This window comes from Zingiber officinale, chromosome 6A (assembly GCF_018446385.1).
Source record: "Zingiber officinale cultivar Zhangliang chromosome 6A, Zo_v1.1, whole genome shotgun sequence".
Lineage (NCBI taxonomy): Eukaryota > Viridiplantae > Streptophyta > Magnoliopsida > Zingiberales > Zingiberaceae > Zingiber > Zingiber officinale.
Genome location: NC_055997.1, coordinates 39,189,856 through 39,203,886, shown reverse-complemented (window position 1 = coordinate 39,203,886; position 14,031 = coordinate 39,189,856). Strand labels below are relative to the sequence as shown.

General features: G+C 38.6%; 1 non-coding gene across 1 annotated transcript; it reads right to left on the bottom strand.

Annotated features, from left to right (window-relative positions):
• Positions 1 to 13,137: 13,137 nt before the first annotated feature.
• On the bottom strand, positions 13,138 to 13,243 carry LOC121998839. The gene has a single exon (XR_006116630.1). It is a non-coding gene; the product is annotated as a small nucleolar RNA R71 (small nucleolar RNA).
• Between the last annotated feature and the right edge of the window lie 788 nt (positions 13,244 to 14,031).

The window sequence follows — 14,031 nt, the reverse complement described above, 5'->3', positions numbered from 1 at the left end:
TCCCTCTTTCCTCTTGTTGCCGAGAGCAACAACTCTCCCCCTTCTTTCTTTCTTTTTGTTGCCGAGCAACACAAGAGGAAGAAGCCTCCTCTTCTTCCTCCTCCTCTCCACCAAAAGACCTAGCCACTTCTTCCTCCATTGGTGCCGAGCAAAGCAAGCAAGGAAGAAAGGTCCACAAGCAAGTTCTCAACTCTAAGAAACTTAAGCAAAGAAGGTAAGCTTCCCCTCACCTGCGGTACAAGGCTTTCATGTGATTTTCGGATTCTTTTTCTATGCCTTGAAAGAAAGTTTTCCCCTATGTTTGTATACATATATGATGCATGATCAGAGGTGTATGTAACCCTAGAATTTCAATCAAAATATTGTAAATAGGTTAGGAAAATTATTGTCTAACCAAACTAGTGCAAGTTTCCCTCTATGAAATGCTAAGGACCTTCCTATGGTTTTCTTGCTTGGAAGTTGATTGGAACCAAAAGAACCCCACTCTCATGTTTCGGCCAAGAAAGAATTTAGGGTTAGGAGGACCTTGAATTTAAAATAACTATGCTTATATGACATGATATAAAGTTCTTAAGAGTTGTATACTTGTATGTTGAAAGAAACTCATGAACCTTACTCTTAATATTTCGGCCATGGTAAGGTGATAGTTTAGAGAAGCTTAAACAAAATTCTAATATGCTCAATGACCTCTGTGATATTATGTTATGAAAGACGATTAATGCTCTCATGTTTAATTGGAATGTAGAAAATTAATTACATGATTTATGACATGTAAGATCACAAGAGTCCTAGCTTGTTTATGATCCAACCTTGTGTATGATGTTCTTAGTAAATCTTGCTATGAAATTTACTTAGGTTTCCCATGCTTTAGGCCACTTAAAGGAAGTTTATATTCTATGAATTTCGGCCAAGTAAGGTTTAAAGGACCTAGAGGCCTTGGAAATGAAACCTAAGGGGTTAAAAGTACTTCTTATGAAAACTTGATAATGTGTGAATGTGATACATGTTTGTATGACCTAAATGAATCATTATGTGTTCGGCCATGAAGGGATAGATGCCCTAGAAACCCTAGAACAAAAATTAAATATGTATATGCCATGTTGTATGAAAATGATATGATAATAAGTTGGAATGCATGATTGCTTTAGTTACGAAATGATATGCATAATGAAGTTATATTATGAAATATGCCATGATGTGTTATAGCATAGAAAATGCTATACATAATGAAAAGAAATGAAGTTATGTTATGATATGTGATAGCATAGAAAATGCTATACATAATGAAAAGAAGTGAAGTTATGTTATGATATGTGATAGCATAGAAAATGCTATACATAATGAAAAGAAATGAAAAAGAATAAATGCATGAAAGATTGTTAAGGACATGATATGATAGTTATGCATGATAAGTTATTTTTATGGTTTGTACCAAGGGTGGGCTCCGTAAACGCCCTGGGGTCGATGGAGTAAGACTCGGGCCTCGTCAGTAATGGGCCTTTGAGTGCCCTAGGTCGATGGAGTAAGACTCGGGCCTAGTATGTATGCATGGTAGGGCTCAAGACTTGCTACCTTGGACCTACGCATTATGTATGTGGTACAAACCGGGATCCCAAATGATGATGATATTAATTTCAAGTACTATTAAGTATAAGTTTTCAAATTCACGATGCATTGCCTACATTCATATGTGCTTGAATTATATGATGATATGATATAATGTCATGTGATATTATGATATGAATATGATGCCCTTGTATGTCTCATGCTTGTGATTTATTTGTTTTATGATATGATATTCATGCTTCTATGAAATGATATGTGAATAAGAAATATGCATGATATGTTTGAATAGAATGATATGTTATGTTATGATTAGTTGAGACGATGATATGTTGATCCATTCTTGATATACGATGATTCTCGGTTTTAGTGAGTAGGAAAGGAACTTACTGAGCCATGAGTGCTCATAGCTTACTTTCCTTGTACCGCAGATTTGGAACGACGGAGCAGCAGGAGGAGCAGATAGTGATGTGTGTGGTGGTGGCTCGGCAAGAACGATTCGGACAAATTAATATTTTTAGTTATATGATCAATATATGCACATTAGAACTAATCAGAATATGTGATATCATGCTTAATAAATTAAATTCTTTAAAGTTTTTATTCTTCCGCTGTTATAACTAAAGCATGTACGTAAGTAGTATAAGAACGTAGCGCCACCTTTGGTTGGGTAAGAAGGGTGGGCGTTACAGGTGGTATCCCAATTTTCCTTATTTCGAGTTCTAAATGTCCATAAAAATATTTGGAAATACTTTTAAAATATTCTAGAGATTTTTAGGAATTTTTAGAGTATTTTTATGTAATTTTTGGAGGTCGTTTAGTAGGGTTACAAAAAGAAAGAAGTTTTGATAAAAAAACGTTGAAGGTGAGATTCGAACCCACGACCTCGGGTCGGACTGACCCAAGCAAAACCGGCCCAACTAGCTGAGCTACGCTCGTTTTGTTAATCATATATGGAGCGATATATATTTAAGTAGTAGTTAGGAACAGTAAAATAAATTGGAAATAAAAGTGCACGGCTGAGGAATCGAAGCCGTGACCTGGGATTTGGTTAAAGCCGGGCTGACCAAGTGTGCTAGCGATCATTTCTTATTTAAAAAGGAGAAATATTCTATTTAAGAAGTAGTTAATGAATAGGAAATAAATAGGAAGGAAAAATGGTTGCAGCCAAGTTTCGAACCCATGCGCTAGGCCTTAAGCAGAACGCAGCCCACCAACAGACCAGCCGAACTTTTCTTAATAAAACCCGAATCAAGTTGTATTTAAGCAATAGTTAGTTAACAGAATATTAAAGTTATAAGAAGAGAACTTAGGTTTTCCCCGTGACAAAATCTTCTCCTCTTCTCACGCGACGGCATATTCTCCACTCGGGCGAAAACAGAGACGGTGGCCGGCAAGCGCTCTTCTCCGAGAGGTCATCACACCACTGTGCTCCTCTCGTCAAGAAGAGGCGCGAGCACAAGAAGAAGCCGAGTATTTCAAGCCTCCGAGCCCTAGATCTTCTTCCTCTCCTTCGGTTGTAAGTCCAAGCAAATCCCGGTGAGTTGCTTCTCACCTGCAGTAGGAGTTGTTTCGAGCTTTGATTCGTTTTCATGGCTTTCGGATTCTTGTTTCCTTTTGGATTTCGAAGCAAGTTTAAGGGGTTTTGTTTTTGATGCTTACTGCCATGAACCCTAAAGAAAGATTAGATAGATTGTTGATGTTCTAAGGCGGGTTCGAAGATGTTTTACCTGTGACTTCAGAGATGTTTGATGTGCCCTGTAGTGGAATTGCCGTGAACCTTGCGTGGATGCAACTCGATGTTGCTCGGCTTCTGTGAGTAGTTGTGGTTTTGTGTGGAGGCAATCTGATGCTATTTCTGTTACTACGAATAGATGTGGGTTCCTTGTTTTGCTCTTTAATTAAGCTGGGATGACAGTTGTCTTGGTTCTCCTTAAAGTTTCTAGAATTTATGAATAGATTCTTTAATGATCAGATTTTCAATTTGTTGATAAATCAATTTAGCCATCATGCCATCAAAATTAAGCAATTATAGAGCATACTTAAAAATAGCTCCCTGTTTGAGCTCAGTAATTGCTGTGTTTTGCCGCCTCACAGAAATTATAGTGAGTACATTGCAAGAAGGTATTAATTCGTATTTTGCTTCCTAGCAATTGTGTGGTTGATGCATCTAAAGGTATTAACCCATATTTTGCTTGAGGAATTGCAACACTAATGGATTGTGTCCAGTTATCCATTCATCATAACAATTATACCTTTTAGAGACTTATGGGTAGTTGTAAGTAAAGCAAGATTAAGTTTTAAAGGTTAAAGGTTAAGAATTAAAGGTTAGAGATTTATTTGGAAGTGCATGTTTGCTAGTTGAGAATTAAAGGTTAACTGTTATCCTTACTTCAATTGATATGAACGGTGCATGTTTGCAATTATGAAAGTGCTTTAGTTTAGTTTATGTAGCTTTGCATTGTTCCGGATTAATGTAGATGGTAAGGTTCAGATTGTTCTTGCTATAACATCATGTTTCGGTCAAATCAAAAGTGCATGTTTTCAACCATGTTAATGCTCAAAGTAAAAGATAGATTTTTATCAGGCATTGTAATGCAGATTTAGTTTAGTTCTTTAGCAAATGCAGATTTCATTTATGCTATTTGAATATGCATGAGCAGATTTTTATTGAGTTTATATGCAGAATTTTATTAGCATAATATGCAGATGAGCAATTCTATTTTGATAGTATGCAGATTTTAGATAAGCATAGTATGCAGATTTTTGTTAAGCTTTGCATGCAGATTTATGTTAAGCGTTGTATACAGATTTTCAGTACGTAGGGTGTGTTCTAGTGCACACCAAGTGCTTGATAAAATGCTTAGCTCAATATAATGCTACAGTAGGCATTTTAATAGCTTAGTTAATGCAGTAGAAGCATTTAAAATAACTTATTTAGTCTTGCTTCAGCTTATATGGGACTACGGTCCAATGGGTGGGCTCCCACAGTCGCCTCTAGGTTCAGATAACCTAGTTCTAGGTTCAGATAACCTAGTTCTAGGTTCAGATAACCTAGTTAAAGTAAGGTAAGAAAATTAGCTATGAAATCAGTATTTTATTTTCAGCAGTGACACTATACTGGATTAGATATCCATTGGGTTGGGCTCCCACAGTCGTCTCTAGGTTTAGATAACCTAGTAAACCCTACTAGACTCGGAACTTGCAATCCTGAGTTTAGTTAGGGATGCGCGCACAGCAAGTACAGTTGCCGGGCCCATCAGCAGCATGATTATTATTTTAATCTATTATGTAAATAGTTTTCAAAACTTCACAAATTAGTTATGTGAATACAAGTTAGACTCAGTTTAGCATTAATTAGTTTAGCTTAGATAGCAATTCAGTTTCTTATTGATACACATGATAGTTCTATGATTGACTTTATATGTTAGTTCTTCAGTTAGTTTCTTCGCTACTTATGAGCATGATTAGTTGTACATGTTTAGTATTTCAGTCAGTATGATTCCTTTATTGGTTTAGGAGCATGATTAGCTATACATGTTAGCTTTTCAGTTAGTTGATTTCTTTGCTATTTATGAGCATGAGTAGCTTTACATGTTAGCATTCAGTTTTAGCATGTTTTTATTTATATACATGCATATCGAGTTTTTGTGAGTAGGATAGCGCTCACTAAGCTTTTAGCTTATAGATACTATTTTCCTCCTACTGCAGATAAAGGAAAAGGAAAAGTATAAGAAGGAAGGCGACAAGGAGATGCTGTGACAGTGTGTGTGATGCCAGGACTATGGAGAGATCCAGAGTTCGCTAGCGAATTTTCAGGACCTACCTGTTTAGAGTTTTAGTTTATGTTATTATGAAGTTGAGATTGTAATTGAGTTATTCCGCACTTGTAGCTTGTTATGTCCTATCGTTGGAGTTCTATCTGTTTACTATTGCTAGAATAGTTTTTTTTAGTTGTTGGTCATTATTACTGCGTGGTTGATTAATATATAAATGTTCCAGCCGCCTGTGGCTGATGTATACATGTTATGTATCCCAGTTTGGGGTCACCGGTACAGGGGAGATGCTGCCGAAATTTTTCGGTAGGGTTTTCCATGTGATTTTTAAATCATACCGGTTAAGTAGAGTTAGCAGTTAAGTAACGGTCATCCTTAGAGTGTAGTAGTGGTAAGAAAGGTGGTCGTTACACACATAACCATATCTACTGAAGTCATCAGTAAATGTGATGAAGTACCTATAACCGCCTCTAGCAGCGACATTGAAAGGGCCACATACATCACTATGTATGAGTCCTAACAAATCAGTCGCTCTCTCGCTGTGCCCACTAAAGGGAGTCTTGGTCATCTTGCCTCGTAGGCATGACTCGCATACCTCATATGATTCAAAATCAAATGAGTCCAGCATACCATCCTTATGGAGCAGGGATAAGCGCTTGTCATTTATATGACCTAAGCGACAATGCCAGAGATAGGTGTGGTTCATATCGTTCGATTTGAACCTCTTGGTACTAACGTTATAGATAGGGCTCTCTAGATCTAGAATATAGAGTCCGTTTATCAGAGGTGCACTACAATAGAACATATCGTTTAAATAGACAGAACAACATTTGTTCTTTATTATAAACGAGAATCCTTTCTTGTCCAAACAAGAAACTGAAATTATGTTCTTAGTCAAGGCAGGCACATAACAACAATCATCTAATTCTAGTACAAGCCCAGAGGGAAGAGATAGATGATAAGTTCCTACAGCAATAGCAGCAACTCGTGCTCCATTGCCTACTCGTAGGTCTATCTCACCCTTCGTCAATGCCCTGCTATTTCTCAGCGCTTGTACATTAGTACAAATGTGCGAAGCACATCCGGTATCTAATACCCACGATGAAGAAATAGAGAGGTTGACTTCTATAACATGTATACCTGAAGTAGAAATCTTATTTCTCTTCTTCGTAAGATCTTCCAGGTATTCTTTGGAGTTCCTCTTCCAGTGCCTTGCTTGTCCTTGATATAGGTGACAAAGATGTTCAACCATATCGTAAGCGCTCATCAACTCATGTTGCTTCTGAAGCTCAGAGTTCATGGTTGCGAGCATAAGACAGGACACATCTAATGCGTCATCTTGATGCTTCTTGTAAGCATCCCGGTCAGCTCGCGTGGCAGTGGCAGGAGGAGCCTCCGGAATGGGCTGCTCCAGAACGTACAGTTTACGTTCCTGAGTGAGAACTATTCTCAGGTTCCTGTACCAGTCCAGGAAATTTGCTCCGTTGAGCTTGTCCTTCTTAAGGACAGAACGCAGGGAGAAAGAGTTCGTATTCGACGTCATGGTTATCTACAATAGAAAATTTACAGAAATAAATATCATATTCTTTTAAAATCATTTAATTAGGCCTTTAATTAAATGATGCTCCCACTGAATTCTATAATTCTTGTGGGACAAGATCCACATCATACTAACCCTTGAGTTAGCTTTGGCTAATACGCCCAAGGCTTAGTATGATCGGTAGGTAACGATTACCAATTACATCTCTATGCAACTCTTGTTTATAAAATCAATATCCGCATTTATATTAAAACTCGAGTTAGCTTTGCCTAATCCTGAGAGTTAATATAGATGTGATTTTGACCTATCATTCCAACTATTGGAAGAATGCCTATAGTTGACTCGATCCAACCGAGTAACTAGGAATACTCAATCTAATTGAGTTTGTATTCACCCATGCGTTGATAGGCGGGACCAAGATTGTCCCTCCGTACCCTACCAAGATAATATGTATTGCTCTGCTTTGGCAGATTCAACAATACATGTGATCGAGGTAGTGATAGGTATCACGACACGGTTAGGCATTTAGAGTTGGTTCGATAAGATCTAATCTAATCGAAAAGGATGCATCTTGTGCACGACTTAGATCTAATCTAATCGCAAGGGTGCATCATGTGCACGACTTAGATCTAATCTAATCGTAAGGCACTAATTAATTAATTACTTATTAAACATGCATCATATACATAAGCAATTAACTAATTAATATATTTGTGATTTAGTCATGGCCCTACTACGATCTTCTCAAGCCAATGAGAAGATCGAATGGTCAACCTAGGGTCAACAACTTCTCCAAGCTCCTCCCTTTGACCACCTTGTGTTGCTCGTGCCCGCCTCGGAACTCCGTCTCGTGTGGACCCTCCACCGCTCCAATTTGTACATTACAATTTGAAACTCGAGTTACATTCGAGTCTAAATCTAATTTACAACAAGAATATAAGAGAAAGGCACGACGCGCAGGTCGCGGAAAAATAAAACATACAACACGCGCAAACACATAACGGCACGCAGGTCGTATTATGAATTACAACACAATCCAATCATATTGGGTTTTTGGGCCATGACTATCACAAAATTAATATATAATTCAAAATTATATATTTTCATAATTTTCTATAATTTTAAAAATAATTTTTACAATTTTTACGAGTAAAATTTTCCGGCGGTTCCGTTTAGCGGTTTCGGGCGCAATCGCGGAACGGATCCCCTTGCGGGCCAGGGGCAGCGCCCCTACCCGCGATCTAACCATCGCGAGGTTTCCTTTGCGATCCAACAGCGCCCAAACTTGCTGTCCCAAAACGATTTGGGTCGAGACATTGCCGTTTCGGAAAAATCTTCCCGACAGGTTCGTTTTTAGCGATTTCGGGTGCAATCGCGGAGCAAATCCCCTTGCGGGGTTAGGGGTAGTACCCCTACCCACGATCTAACCATCGTGAGTTACTCCTTTGCGATCTAATGGCACCCAAGCCCGCTGTCCCAAACGGATTTGGGGCAAAACGAAGCCGTTTTGGAAAAACCTTTCCGGTAGCCGAAGCCTACAAGTGCCGAGACACTTGTGCTTCGCTTCTACGGAAAAATTACCCATAAAAACTATAAAATCATAATTTTACAGAAAATTACAGAAACTTTAGTTTTCATAAAACCAAAAATTAAACTCGTACAAGCCTTGCACGTGGCTCTGATACCACTGTTGGATTTTTCAGGCCGCGAAAACCGCTTTTCGCGTCGCGGAAACCCCGAATCACCCAAAGCCGTAGATCCGTGCAAGGAAAATTTCCGAAAAACACGAGTACGAGTTTTAATACTTTGATCTACAGTAGATCTACAAAGAAAATATTTTACCTTCGATGCGTGCCCTCGCAAAATCCCGCTTGTCCAAGGTACGTGTCGGATCTCCAAAGTATCAAGATAGATACTTCTCTAGTGATATCCACACGAACAAGGAGTACTCTCTAGCACTCAAGGATGGAGAAGAAAGACCCCAAGTGTGCTAGCACTCTCTCTAGGACTCTCGGATGGGAATGGAAGAAGAAAGGAAAGCAAAGAAGAGAATACAATACACTCCTCTAAAAATATTACCTTTCTTCTTGGACTTCTTGGATTAACTCACTCAACCACCTTCTCCTCACCATGGAAGTCACGGAAACATCTAGCCAAGAGAGGGGAGAAGCAAGGAAGAAGATCATAGAATGAATGCACACATAACTCCACAAAATCAAAACCCCCCTTCATTAATGTGGCCGGCCACACAATGTAACCCCTTTCATTAATGTGGCCGGCCACATTAAAACCAAGGGAAGAGTGTAACCCCCATGAGGTGGCATACCTCATGAGGTGGAGGTGATGTGGCAAGGATGAGTCATCCTTATGATGTGGCAATATATCAAGTCAAACTTGATGTTTCAAATTCCATTTGGTCAAGTCAAAATTGACCAATTTCTTCCTTGTTGAGTTAAATCCAACCTTCGATTCAAGTCAATTTCAATTTAATGAATCTCAATTCATTAATATAAATTGACTCAATGAATCAAATTTAAATTAGACTCATTCAACAATTGAATCTAATTGAGTCTAACTCAATAAGTTTAATTCGAATCCAATCTTTGGTGCATCATATGAACCTAATCCAATTGGTTCATCATATGAATCTAATCTCCATCCACTTGTTCTTTGTGTGTGACCCAATAGGCTCTTGTAACGTTGGCAATATTTCTAAACTCCTTTAGAAACATAAGCAATGAGCGGCATCTAGCAATACATCATTGTTACCCAAGTTACAAGAATGTTGAGATCCAACATCACCTTGTGACTATTAATTGTGACTTCTCACAATATATGACAAGTGTCCTTCTATCCTAGACATCTAGATTGATCAATGTGAGGCATAGACCGTGTCATCCTCTGACCAATCTAAATCTTGAACTCCAAGTAGACTCACTCAATCAAATGAGCTCAATATCTCATATTGACTCATTTGGGTATGGCCATACACTTCGTGGTCTTACTCTATCAAGAATATCGATGTCACTCCCGTCATATATGAGGGATAGATCCCATCTACATCACTCACATCCCTCTGCATAATTCGTTACATACCCAATAATCGCCTTTATAGTCCACCCAGTTACGGGTGACGTTTGACGAAACCAAAGTACATAACTCCTTATGTAGGGATCCATGGTGACTTCAGGTCTAAGGACTAATAGTCATACTAATAGCCACATGAGAAAGTATATGACACTCATATAACGATCCATGATACTTTCTCATGGCGGGTCATTCAGTATACATTCTCTAATGCATACCCATGTGTCAGCTTGATATCTCTATATCCATGACTTGTGAGATCAAGTCATCGAGCTGACCTACATGCTAGTCTTATTGTATTAACATTGTCCCTGAATGTTAATACTCGACTAGGAATGATTTAGAGTAGTGTTCCCTATATCATCTCACTATCGATTCAACTAATCGATTGATATAGGTATGAACCTTCTACTCAAGAACGCTATTATACTTAGTCTATTTGACACTAATACAAATAAGTATAATAACCAAACAAATGCCTTTATTAATATACAAGAATATGATACAATGAGTCCATACAATCATCAAATGATTGACTCTGGGACTCTAACTAACACCTAGTGATAAGGGTAACCCGTTCACGGACGTCTAGGACATTCTCTTGAAAGGAGAGGCAGTTCCTCCATAAGGAAGTAGGAAACTGTACCAAATCTCTACCTTAATCCTTATTGTTATTTACTAGACATGTATTCTCGTGATTTACCAAGGCGCCCTCGTGACAGGGGTTAACCGTTACAGGATTTCACAGGAATCATCTCTATTCGATACTTAAGGATATTGACCAATTTAACTTAGTGCAAGAGCATGGACATAGAGGGTAGAAACTAAGCAATCTATGTAATATCTCCTAGTATTACAATGATACCAAAATCCTAGAATCCATCTCCCGAAACTCATTCCCTCCAAGATCAATTCTCTCTCTCTTTTCTCTCTTCGTCTCAACCTTCTTTCCCTCTCTTTAATCACGCTCGTTAGTTCGTAAGCGTCAAAGCCAACTTTTGATCATCTAGATAACTTACATTGTGACATCTTTAGTGCTTAATCAACAATCTTTGTGATTCAACAATCTTATATATTACTAACGACGAATCCGTGCACTTGTGGAATCGTAACAAGTTTTTGACGTCATTGCCGGAGACTGTTCACATTAATATTAGTAGATTAGCAATTTATTCAATCTAGACTTGTGAATAGTTTTTATTTTTCCATTTTCATAATTCAAAAAAAAATCTGCATTTTCTTTCTTGTCTTGAAATTCTTATTTTATTTTTTCTTATTTTTCATATAGCATTTTATTTGTTGTCTTTAATGATAGATCGGATGCGAGCGATAGAAGGGGGGGGATGAATATCACTTCTTTTAAAACTTTTCTTTTATTTTTAAATCAGAATAGTGCAACGGAAATAAGACAAGAGACAAAGTCGTTTACTTCGTTTGGAGCCTAGCTCGACTCCTACTCGAAGGCCCACGATCCTTGACCGCACCGATGGGCAAAGCACTAAAACCCTTCTTTCCGAAATCTTCAGAAAGAAGCAGATCGTACAAGTACAATGAAATAAGATAGTAACAATCCTACTATCTTATTTTAATTTAAGTGCAATATGAAAATAAATATACCGACAATAGTATGCGTAGGATGTCGCTTGGTCGGTACTTCCGGACGGAGTGACTTGCTGGGCTGTTGAAGATGTGTAGCACAATCTGTACGTGAAGAAGAGCTTTTGAGATGATCAGAAGAGTTATTCTGGCCTCAGACTTCGAGCCTCATTTTATAGGTGCCTTGGGTGTTTGGTCGACCGATCCCTCTGTTCGGTCGACCAAACCCAACTCCCTTCCTTCCTGGCTGGAGTTTGACGCTAGCTCGATCTCCGGCAATCAATGCTCTTTAAGGGTTCGGTCGACCGATCATGCCTTTCGGTTGATCGAACAGGATCTTTTCCCTATTCGTCACAATTAGCTGAGATCTTCTTTTAATGCTGTATTTAATGCTGATTGGATTGGTCGACCGGTCCTCCAGTTCGGTCGATCGATCAACTCATTTCCATTTTACTTCTGGTCGATGTTTGTGACCTAATCTGTACTGAGTCACCAGGGTTCGGTCGACCGATCTTACTGTTCGGTCGATCGATCATTGTTTGATCAGACTCGGGCTCTGATCTGGTCTGAACTGAATGCTACTTTGATTCTGCCTTGTTCGGTCGACCGATCCAGCCGGACCTGCAAAATAGTATTAGACAAAAATCTCCTGCAACATAGATGTTAGAACAACAATATTATAATGCAAGAGTAATATGAAAGACAGTAGAACTATCTTGATCTCAACTTAGAAACCTTCCCAGTTTCTTCAGTTGGATCAGCGACCTAAGGTTGTTCCCATCGGGAACCCGACCTCATTGTCGCTCCTCCAGTTGTTTACCTCAACCTACCTGCCAAACTTAGATCCTCCAGATCTAGTTCGGACTTTTCACTTAGCTTTGATCGGCTCCCCAGGACTTTTCTCTTGATCTTCGGTCCTCCAGACCTCTCGATCGCACCGCCAAGCTTCGGGTCCCTTCGACCCTCTTGGACTTTCACCTGGGTTCCACAATCTGCTAATATTTCTCCTGCCTACCCTCCAACTAGGTCTTTCTTGGTTGAGTAAACAGTCTGCACACTCAGTCAACTTGTTAGATCATAACAAGACTTAACCTTTGACAACATCAAAACTTAGGTTTGATTCTGGTGCAACTTGCACCAACATTTAATTCTTCATTATTGTTTTTTCTTATATTTGTTTTAGATATCCATGAGCACTAACATGTCAAGCAAGCCCTTAAGAGATTTTTTCTACACTCATTTCTGTAAAATTTTTATCTCCCATTGTGCAACCTCATATTGAAGCAGAAAGTTTCTAACTCGACCCAGAAGTAATTTTCATGATACAAGGTCACAAATTTGGAGGAGAAGTATCAGAAAGTCCTTATCTGCACCTTGAGATATTTCTAGATCTTTGTGATATGGTGAACTGTGAAGGAGTGTTAGCAGATGCAGTTCGATTGATGACATTTCCTTTCAGTATCAAGTATAAAGCAAGGACTTGGTTATATTCTCTCCATTCTCAAAGTATTACAAGTTGGGAACAATTGGAGAAGTAATTTCTGAATTATTTTTTCCCTCCAAGTAGAATGATTTACATGAGGAATTGCATCATAAATTTTGCTCAGGCATATGAAGAATCATTATTTGAAGCATGGGACAGATTCAAGAGTCTACAAAAACAGTGCCCTCATCATGGTTTGAAAAAATGGCTGACTCTACACATATTCTATAGGGAAATTCCTTTCTCAGATAAGTGTTTGTTAGATTCATCAGCTGGAGGTTCTTTTATGAACAAGAGTGTAGATGAAGCATATACATTAATTGATCAAGTAATATTGAACCTCCATGAATGATCGAACAAAAGTTGGATGGAATCTCCCTCAAAAATTCAAGAAGCACAAGCCATAAATGCAAGAGAGCCTGTCAAACAAAATGTAGTTCAGCCACCCAAAAATATTGAAATTCACAAGTCACAGTGTCACGCCCCGGAGGAGTCCCTGTCCGAAGAAATTTCGGCAGCATCTCCCCTGTACGGCGGACAATCTGAAACTTTCTACAATCACCATATACCTCAGCCACATGCGGCTGGAATAATAACAATAATAAAACAATCACCACGCAGTTAATATCAATTTCAGCCTCTGGCTGACACAACCATGCAGTTTAATAGTAAACAAATAGAACAGTAATACGATGACTCGAAAACAACCCTAGTCAACTACACTCGTAAAGCTCAAATCCAATTTTTCCTACTCCACTACACTCATAAAACACAAATCTGACAAACTCACCTCTTTTGCCATCCAGGCAAACATGGAGTAAAACATATCCAAATCATACCAAAATCCATCAATGGTAAGAATCCATACAAGATCCATAAATAAAACATTACAAGACCAAGACATAGTCTGATAGAGAAAACTAAAACAACAACTCGTGATCATCAGAAGACTAGCACTACGTGCAATGGGGACTAGCGACTGGAAC